Genomic DNA, 10,000 nt, shown 5'->3' with positions numbered 1-10,000 from the left:
CCCCCCCCCCCCCTCCCCCGTATGAACAAAAGGGTTGACAACCATAGACAGACAGAGAAGGAGATACAGACAGAAACAAAGACAGAGAAGCAGACAGAGGGAAAGAGAAAAACTCAAGACATTTCATTCGTTCAAGCCACAGGTCCATATGAACAAGGCGGCGATAAAAAAAAAATGTATTTCTCTAGAACTATAACAGTTAATTATGACACGAGTATCTGTGAAAAACAGACACACAGAGACACTATAACATTGAATCCTGACACGACTATCTCTGAAAGACAGACAGACAGAGGCACTATAACAATGAATCCTGACACGACTATCTCTGAAAGACAGACAGACAGAGACACTATAACATTTAATCATGACACGACTATCTCTGAAAGACAGACAGAGACACTATAACATTTAATCATGACACGAGTATCTGTGAAAGACAGACAGACAGAGACACTATAACATTTAATCATGACACGAGTATCTCTGAAAGACAGACAGACAGAAAGAGACACCGTAACATTTGATTATGACACGACTATCTCTGAAAGACAGACACTGTAACATTTAATTATGACACGACTATCTTTGAAAGACAGACAGACAGGGACACTATAACATTTAATCATGACACGACTATCTCTGAAAGACAGACAGACAGAGACACTATAACATTTAATCATGACACGACTATCTCTGAAAGACAGACAGACAGAGACACTGTAACATTTAATCATGACACGAGTATCTCTGAAAGACAGACAGACAGAGACACTATAACATTTAATCATGACACCAGTATCTCTGAAAGACAGACAGACAGAAAGAGACACCGTAACATTTGATTAAGACACGACTATCTCTGAAAGACAGACACTGTAACATTTAATCATGACACAAGTATCTGTAAAAGACAGACAGACAGAGACACAGTAACATTTAATTATGACACAACTATCTGTGAAAGACTGACAGACAGAGACACTATAACATTTAATCATGACAAGACTATCTCTGAAAGACAGACAGACAGAGACACTGTAACATTTAATCATGACACCAGTATCTCTGAAAGACAGACAGAGACACTATAACATTTAATCATGACACCAGTATCTCTGAAAGACAGACAGACAGAGACACTATAACATTTAATCATGACACGACTATCTCTGAAAGACAGACAGACAGAGACACTATAACATTTAATCATGACACGAGTATCTCTGAAAGACAGACAGACAGAAAGAGACACCGTAACATTTGATTTAGACACGACTATCTCTGAAAGACAGACACTGTAACATTTAATTATGACACGACTATCTTTGAAAGACAGACAGACAGAGACACTATAACATTTAATCATGACACGACTATCTCTGAAAGACAGACAGACAGAGACACTATAACATTTAATCATGACACGACTATCTCTGAAAGACAGACAGACAGAGACACTGTAACATTTAATCATGACACCAGTATCTCTGAAAGACAGACAGACAGAGACACTATGACATTTAATCATGACACCAGTATCTCTGAAAGACAGACAGACAGAGACACTGTAACATTTAATCATGACACGAGTATCTCTGAAAGACAGACAGACAGAAAGAGACACCGTAACATTTGATTAAGACACGACTATCTCTGAAAGACAGACACTGTAACATTTAATCATGACACAAGTATCTGTAAAAGACAGACAGACAGAGACACAGTAACATTTAATTATGACACGACTATCTGTGAAAGACAGACAGACAGAGACACTATAACATTTAATCATGACACGACTATCTCTGAAAGACAGACAGACAGAGACACTGTAACATTTAATCATGACACCAGTATCTCTGAAAGACAGACAGACAGAGACACTATAACATTTAATCACGACACGATTATCTGTAAAAGGCAGACAGACAGAGACACTGTAACATTTAATCATGACACGAGTATCTCTGAAAGACAGACAGACAGAAAGAGACACCGTAACATTTGATTATGACACGACTATCTCTGAAAGACAGACACTGTAACATTTAATTATGACACGACTATCTTTGAAAGACAGACAGACAGAGACACTATAACATTTAATCATGACACGACTATCTCTGAAAGACAGACAGAGACACTATAACATTTAATTATGACACGAGTATCTCTGAAAGACAGACAGAGACACTATAACATTTAATCATGACAAGACTATCTCTGAAAGACAGACAGACAGAGACACTACAACATTTAATCATGACACAAGTATCTGTAAAAGACAGACAGGGACACTATAACATGTAATTATGACACGACTATCTGTGAAAGACCGACAGACAGAGACACTATAACATGTAATTATGACACGACTATCTGTGAAAGACCGACAGACAGAGACACTATAACATGTAATTATGACACGACTATCTGTGAAAGACAGACAGACAGAGACGAAGAGTCAGACAAACACAAAAAGACAGACAGACAGACGGAGGCAGAGGCAGAGGCAGAGACAGAGAGAGAAGTTAGGTGAGTGTGGAGGATGGGGAGTAGAGCAGCAAGGTCAGGAGAACAGTGTAATGAAATGAGCCCACGGAAGCATCTGCCCTTCCGTCATATTAAGTAGTTACACCAAGCGTACAACCATTACGTACGTACCCAAGCTGGAACTTCTCACTTCACACACACACAATACAAAAGGGAGAAAAGGTGGGATATGCACTGCGAGCGCGCGCCTGTGCGTGCGTGCGTCCGCGCGCGTGTGTGTGTCTCTGTGTCCGTGTGCATATCTGTACAATGCCACAACCGTCATCAAAATGGTATTCAGCTGTCAAAAAAAAAAAAAAAAAAAAAAAAAAACCTGCTGAATACCTTGACCCTGCAGCCACATCAAGATCAAAGTGGTGAACTTCAGTGGATTTCAACATCCTCGTCTGTCCGTCCATCAGTCCAAAGAGTCCAACAACAACAACAACAACAAACACAGTAACTGCTGTTTCTAAGGAGTTTTAGCTCCAAGAAAATCATGTTTGAGAACAACGTGAAAATTTGTCCAAGAAGATGAAGAAGCGGTGCTCCGCAGAAACCTCCCGATTTTCCATCAAGCAAACAACACAGACAAAACATAATAGTAATAACAATAATGGTATCTATATAGCGCTGACTCTTGTGCAGAGACAAATCAAAGCGCTTTCGCACCAGTCATTCACATGCATGTATGACTTTAAAACTGGAGAAACTGAAGACAAGGAAGAGGCAGGGAAGGGAGGCTATTTTGGGAAGAGGTGGTGTTGTTTTTTAGGCCAGACTTGAAAGAACTGAGTGTGGAGACTTGGCGAAGCGAAAGAGGAAGCTCATTCCAGTTGCAAGGTCCAGAGACAGAGAAAGAACGGCGGCCGGCCAACAGTCGAGTGTTTGAATTTGGGTATGCGTAAACAGAGTGGATCCGAAGCCGATCGTAGTGAGCGAGATGGAGTGTAGAGGTGAAAAGTAACTTAACCTCGCCCCCAAAGTCCCTCACCACCCACCACCCCGCCCCCAAGCCCCCCCACCCCCACCCCCACCCCCGACCAGTCCTTCTAAATCCATCATCTCTGACGGCACTGTATCAACTAGCACACCTGTGACGCCTTGAAAGCTTCACGACCTATAATTATAATGACAACGAAGCAGGTTCGGTCTCCATCGTACCATCATCGTATACCGCGTGCGGAATAATTGGATGCACGTAACGCGATTAACGTCTGCAGCTCGGAGATAACCAAGAATGGCTGGGGAAGGAGGAGGAGTATAGAGAATGCAGAGACTGAGAGTGAGTGAGTGAGTGAGTGAGTGAGTGAGTGAGTGTGTGTGTGTGTGTGTGTGTGTGTGTGTGTGTGTGTGTGTGTGTGTGTGTGTGTGTGTGTGTGACAGACTGACAGACACTGAGAAAACGGAAGGGAGAAAGAAAGGAGGGAGGGAGGAAAGAAGGGGAGTGGGAGAAGAGAGACATTGCATTGTAATTTTCTTTTACTTAAAGAAAGAAAGAAAGAAAGGGGGGGGTAGGGGTGCGGGGGGTTCTGCAAGCTGCTTGGAAGTCAAGACAGAATCTGGCTGAGGACACAAACGCTTATTTTCGGTTTATATAGCGCGTTCATTCAATTAAAGACACAAAAGTTTGAGTTTAGTCTGAAGATGATTGTTCACTTTTAACCCATCGACTGCTGAACACTGGTAAATGAGATCAAATCATGAATCTGAGGTGCATTTACTACTTCTTCTGTCCTTTAAACTGGCGCAATTGATTAACTGAGCGAAAGCATAGCATTCTCAAGAGATTTTTTTTTTTTTTTTAAATAAAATTAAATAAAAAGGTGACTGACAATCGGACCTTCTCGTCTCAGCAAGGTGACTGCCCTTCACTGACAAGCATACTCGGTCAGCAGAAGTCAAGAGGTTAATGCAATTAAGACAATAACAACAAAAATCTCTGTCCATCAATCCAAAGTGCGCTGAAAACTGGTACAACCATCTGTAAGAGGCTGCTCAAAGAAACCCCCCCTCAAAAAAAAAAAAAAAAAAAAAAAAAAAAAAAAAAAGCTTAATGTGACAAGAAACTCTTGGGAGAGCTGGACAGCACAAGGTCTTCAGAGAAGAAGCCCCCTCAGTCAAGTGTTTCGGCCCTGAACTCCTTACACTCTAAGGGGGCCGGGCCGCACCCAGGTCATGACTCCTGAATGCCCTTGTATTGCTGCCTTTTCTTTTTTTCTGTTTTCCTGGTCCTCAGCAGGTTCTAACCCGTGCCTCGAGGGTGGTCGCCACTTCAGGACTGAGTCACCTTTTCTGGCAGACGTTTTAACCACTGAGCCATCAAACACTTATGAGTAGGGAAAATTTAATCCTTATGAAGTTTACTTTCATTCCTCCTCGACCAGATCCAGCTGGAACTCTTTTCTGCTGCTTCTGCCATTGCCTTGAGAGCCCATGTCCTCTCTCTGCCAGAAATCGACAGCTGTTTCATGAGGCTGTGGGCAGATGCGCCCACAAAACAACCATCTGTAAGCGGCTGCTCAGGAAAAAAAATCCCCCCCCCCCCCCCCCCCCCCAGCTTAAAACTATAACTGGCACATAACACAACAAAGTCACGGTCACACTGTAAGGTTAATGGTCAAGGTTAAAGAAACAATCACCTTTTTACGACCATCCGAGCAGTGATTTCATGTCCAGTATCGAAGCAAAACCGATACAGAGAGACAACTTCGGGAAAGCATGGCGCCAAAGTCTGGACATCGGAACAGAAGACGGAGAAGGACGGCATCCACGAGATGGACAGAGCGGCACAGGTTACAATCTTCAGACTGCGAACGGGACACTGTCAGCTCCTCTCCCACCTCTACAGTCTGAAGATATCAAATACTGACCAGTGCCCTTGTGGCACAGGCCCATAGAACCCCTCCCATATCCAGCAGTCCTGTCCCAATACAACTTCGACGCTCTGAGACGCCAGGCATGGATGGCCCAGGCCGGTGGAGCTCCAAGAGAAACTGTGTGGGACCGGTGGGGGTCCCTGCGACGGACACGCCGACTTCGCTGTCCTGACCGGACTGAAAAATCTAGCGTGGCCAGGGTACGCGGAAGAAGAAGAAGATATCCAGTATCAAGGGGTCGGCAATAGGAAGGCGGGGCCCAGTCCTCTCCTTCTGCAGTTTTAACCTTCCCCCAAAACCCACGTCAGGCACTCGTTCTGGAAAGTTGGAAGATCAGTGCCGTTTCCCCAAGAGACAGACGCAACACCATGCGGAAACGAGGGCCTCGAACCCTGATCACTCGTGAACACTGGCTCAAAAGTTCGGCGCCCAAAAGAATCTACATTGGCGCCACCACACCGTCTCATAAAATCAGACCCTCGGACACACCCCCCCGCCCGCCCCTCCTCCCCCCTCCCCCTTCCCCGCCTTTTCCCGTCGATAACAGTTGGTCACTGTCATCATCTCTTATCACACTGCAAGAACCAGCCTACCTATGACGTCAGAGCGCTTCACGAACTCTATATTAATCCTTACGAAAAAGGTAAGTCCGTCATCATGATAGACAGTACGGCAGAACTGCAATGCACCGTCACCCGTTTAACGTCTGCTGGGAAGAATGGCTGGAAGAAGGGGTGGAGAGACAGAGAGTGGCTAGGATAGGTGGGGGTGGAGAGAGATACACTGACTGAGAGAGACAGAGACAGAGACAGAGAGAGAGAGAGTGATGTCAGAAAGACAAACACAGACACACAGAGACTAACAGAATGGTAGCAAATGGGGAGAGAGAGAGGGGGGCTGGGGGAGGGGGTGCTGGAATGTGCGGACAGAAACACGGAGAGTGAAAGACAAACAGACAGCAAATGATAGAGAGACAGACAGACAGACAGACAGACAGAGACAGAAAGAGGAGGATATACACTGATGTGTATCTATTTTTAGATCAGTGGAGGATACAACACAGGGAAGTAGTGGGCTGCAAGCTGCTTGCTTGGAAGCAGCGGACTGGAGGAAACGAAAAAGCCCATTTTCAAATTATTCACTGCCTTAACAGGTTGCTCAGTTCAATTACAAGCTGACGGGTTGCTATTGGCCTACCCCTATATATACATTACACTGCTGCTGTCAGGCACAGTAAGGAGGGGGGGGGGGGGGGTTTGCACCTTCCAGACAGCAAGTCTAGACATGAAGAGCTGGAGGGAGAAATGACCTCTCCCGTCTGGAGACGGACGGGCACTACAGGCCTGGGCCTATTACAACAGACACTCTCTCTCTCTCTCTCTCTCTCTCTCTCTCTCTCACACACACACACACACACACACACACACACACACACTCTCTCTCTCTCTCTCTCTCTCTCTCTCTCTCTCTCTCTCTCTCCCCTATCCTCTCCTCTCCTCTTCCCTCTCTCTCTCTCTCTCTCTCTCTCGTGCGCGCGGAATCCCCTGCACCCCTAACTCCCAGAGAGACAGGCAGGCAGGCAGGCAGGCAGGCAAACAGAGATAGAGAGAAACACAGAAAAAACAAAATAGAGACAAGACAGCATCTACCCTAAAAAAAAATAATAATAATAAAAAAACCAGTAAAGCGCGTCTGCTTACGTAACCAGCAGGCAGCGTTTCCTACTGGCCAAATTGGCCACGACTGAAGCTCTCATGAACCCTCCTCCCTCCTCCACCTCCCTCCCTCGCTCCTACCCTCACCCCTCCCTCGAATCTCCTCTCATTTCCCGCTCCTCTCCGTCTCCTCCCTTCACAGCTTGGAGATCTCTCGGATTCTTTTTTTTTTTTTTTTCCCTCTCTTTATTTCTCTGTGTGTGTGTGTGTGTGTGTGTGTGTGTACGTGTACGTGCGTGTGTGCGTGCGTGCGTGTCTGGCAGATTCTCAGCTAAAACACTGCCGACAGTTCTTTGTTAACGAAGCATCCACAAGCATTGTGTTTCAAAACTGAGAGAGGAATCATGACTAAGGCATTATGCATTCAGATCAACAGGAGATAATACCCCAGTATTCTGTCCGTATGGATGTGTGTGTGTGTGTGTGTGTGTGTGTGTGTGTGTGTACGCGCAAGCGTGTGTGTGTGTGTGTGTGTGTGTGTGTGTTTATAATCGGCGTTGACATAACATCTTTTCAGTATTAAACAACCATCAGTTTCTGATGATGTTTTCCAATTTGTTTATTGCAGAGTAACTTTATGTGTGTGCATGCGTCACAGTTGACTGTTTATCTCAAACAAAGTTTGCGTTGTTCTGCTGGAGACAAGCTCTCAGAATAAATCATGTCTCCACGTGTTGTCAAATGTAGTGACTGAAGATTGCCCCTCGAAAGCCGTTGCTCAGGGTTTTAGCGAGGTTACGTTTTCAGCTTTCTTCGACTCTTTTTCACAGATAAACGTTCAACCTCGAAATCAGCACCGATTTAAAGCGCAGCTCAAGCTCTCTGTAAAGCTGTAAATTGTGTCAGCTGGTGCAACAAGTACAGTGTGTGAGCCAAAAGGAGGAGTTTATATTATACTCCATGTTTGGTGATGCATATACTTATCATGTCAAACTGATGCAAACTAGGCCTACCGGTTTGCTCTGAAATGATGTTATCTCAGTTTCCATTCACGGACTATTTGCATGAATCATATTATATCGAGCCCAAGATATTTTCAAGATCACAAAGTCACATCCACCCCAACCCCTTACCCTAAAAAAAAAAAAAAAAAAAATGCTTATACCAAAACCTATCAGTCCTTCAAGAACCTTACATACCAAGAGTTGTGTAGAAAATGGTGGGGGGGTGTGGGGGGGGGGCGGGGGCGGGGCGGGGAGGAGGGAAATCAGAAGGCCGTACGATAATCAGCATGAACCTATCGCCGGTTCGTTCTGCAACCACACCCCTCACACTCCTCAACCGGCCGCCTGCATTACGTTGGCTAGCTCCATTTCTTCGGCTCAACGGCTGAAAGCGGATAAGGACGAGGGCCAGGAGGAGCAACCAGCATACATCACTGAGCTATGAGGTAACGTCAGTGGCAGCTGTTTCGTCATAAGACAGCGAGGAGATTACCAGACAGACTCCAGCAGACAACCAACGCACAGTCGGCCAAGGGCCATGTGTGCACGTGAAACACACACACACACACACACTGCCAGGCATTATTATCTCCGGCCGCAGGTGGCGAGGTGGTGTCATGCCAAGAGAGTCACCACCTCGCCAGATCCAGACTCTCGTTTCTTCTTCTTCTTCTTCCTTATTTCTTTCTTTCCTCTCCCTCCTTTTCCATGCGCGTCATATGGTTTCTGTTGGCCTGCGCCCAACTTTGCATCGCTATAGTTTTTCGAACCATTTGCCGCTTTTCGTCCGGATATGATATAGTGATGTGGTTCTCATCTCCAATTTAGACCACGTGTTTGCTGGGAGCAAGCGATGGAACAGTAAGCAGATAGGGAGTGGAGACTCCCAAAAGGAAATTATTTTTTAATTAAAGAATGCCTTTCCTGGAACGAATTTATCACTAATCTACTCTTTAAAAAAAAAAAAAAAAAAAATCTCTGGACCATTTGCAAATGGACAGACACGCTCCAAACAGACTTATGGAGCCTGATGGGTGAGGGTGTTTCAGTTTCAGTTTCTAAAAGAGGCATCACTGAGTTCGAATATATCCATGTACGCTACACCACATTTGCAAGGCAGATGCCTGACCAGCAGCAAAACTCAACGCGCTTGTACGTCAGGCCTTGAGTGCATGCAAATATATGCGTGTACTAATAAGAAGTGGACTTAACAGAATTTTGCCAGAGGACAACACTTATGCTGCCATATTTTTTTGTTGGTTTTTGTGTGCGTTTTTTTTGTGGATGTTTTGTTGCTGCTGGGGGGGAGGGGGTGGCGGGGGGGGGAGATGTGGGGGGGGGGGGGGAGGGGGGTTCGGTGCGGCAGTGCGTACTGCACACGGGACATCGATTCATCTTCACATCCGAACGCCCAGACCAGTCCAACTTGGGAGAAAGGGGTCAGACCGGGACTCGGTCGAAGACTCGAACCCAGACATGGAGGGACACCGTACTGGCAGATAAAGCGTCTACACCATTCTGCCACCACCTTGCTCCGTGGCGAAGGTGTGAAACACTGAAGTCAACCCAGACAGAGGCCGAAAGAGAAACGATGAATGGAACGCTACGTTGTTGGCAGAGGTTACTTATTATACCAGAAGCCCGCATTTTCTCAGACAAGAGACGGCAGGGTGTGAACAAATTCAGGTCCATGGAGAGAGAGATCAGAAACAGATGAGCTGAGAATAACACTCGTAATAACATCCCCTCTTCCCTCACCTAATCCCTAACGCAGACGCGGGAGCACCCCCGGGGAACAGAAAGTAAACAGGTGAAATCCACGAGATCTCACCATGTTCCGTGCCAGACTTGAAATAACGAAACGATGGAGTCACATGCTGGCTTTTTTGGGGAAACGGTTACCAGCCGCGGCAGAATCGGTTTCGCC

At 45.7% G+C, this 10,000-nt stretch overlaps 1 protein-coding gene across 2 annotated transcripts in view; it reads right to left on the bottom strand.

Moving 5' to 3' along the window:
• Positions 1–10,000, bottom strand: part of LOC143295699 (HEAT repeat-containing protein 5B-like) — a 189,783-nt gene that overhangs the window by 102,509 nt on the left and 77,274 nt on the right. The gene's annotated exons all lie outside the window — the stretch shown is intronic.

This window comes from Babylonia areolata, chromosome 21 (genome assembly GCF_041734735.1).
Source record: "Babylonia areolata isolate BAREFJ2019XMU chromosome 21, ASM4173473v1, whole genome shotgun sequence".
Classification (NCBI taxonomy): domain Eukaryota; kingdom Metazoa; phylum Mollusca; class Gastropoda; order Neogastropoda; family Buccinidae; genus Babylonia; species Babylonia areolata.
Note: the sequence above shows the minus strand (reverse complement) of the source record. Positions and strands in the feature narration are given on the sequence as shown.